A 631-nucleotide genomic window follows, 5' to 3' on the forward strand; every position below is an offset into this window, starting at 1 on the left:
ATAAGTATTACATTTATATACAGTTGTTACATTTCAATTACAAGCAAAGTATAATTATAATTTTGAAGTGTAATTGATATATAAGTACATTATTACATTACATTTGCTATTATTAATTACATTTGTTGCAACTTTTTCGTGATGCCTGTAGTACTGTTTACACACAGAAATAAGACAGTTGAGTGTTGTGAGTTAATATTATATGACAGCTCTAAACCTTTATATAATGTACTATAGTAACTATACTAACTGTAGTACTCATACTAGTACTTTTTAAGTTAAACAAGGTTGTTATATAGTATTAAAATGATTTGGTATATAAATAAGTAAAGTAAATAAGGTTTAGAAACTCAAACTTAGTATTTAATTAGAGAATATGCTTAGTAATACTGTATACTTGTATACAGTGTATACAGAAATTTTTTACTTATAGTATATACATATGTGTGTAAATATATGTCTGTATTTTCAGTTAAAATTTTCTCTTACAATATAGTGTGTAAGTGTATATACTGTAAGTGTATCTGTAAATTATACTATAGTGTAGAGTACTACTAACAGGTCATTGTCTTACTTATTGTGTGTAGAAGTTTAGTAGTGAATGAAATTTACTTTACTAAAATCTATACTT

Source organism: Fomitiporia mediterranea (genome assembly GCF_000271605.1).
Source record: "Fomitiporia mediterranea MF3/22 unplaced genomic scaffold FOMMEscaffold_3, whole genome shotgun sequence".
NCBI lineage: Eukaryota > Fungi > Basidiomycota > Agaricomycetes > Hymenochaetales > Hymenochaetaceae > Fomitiporia > Fomitiporia mediterranea.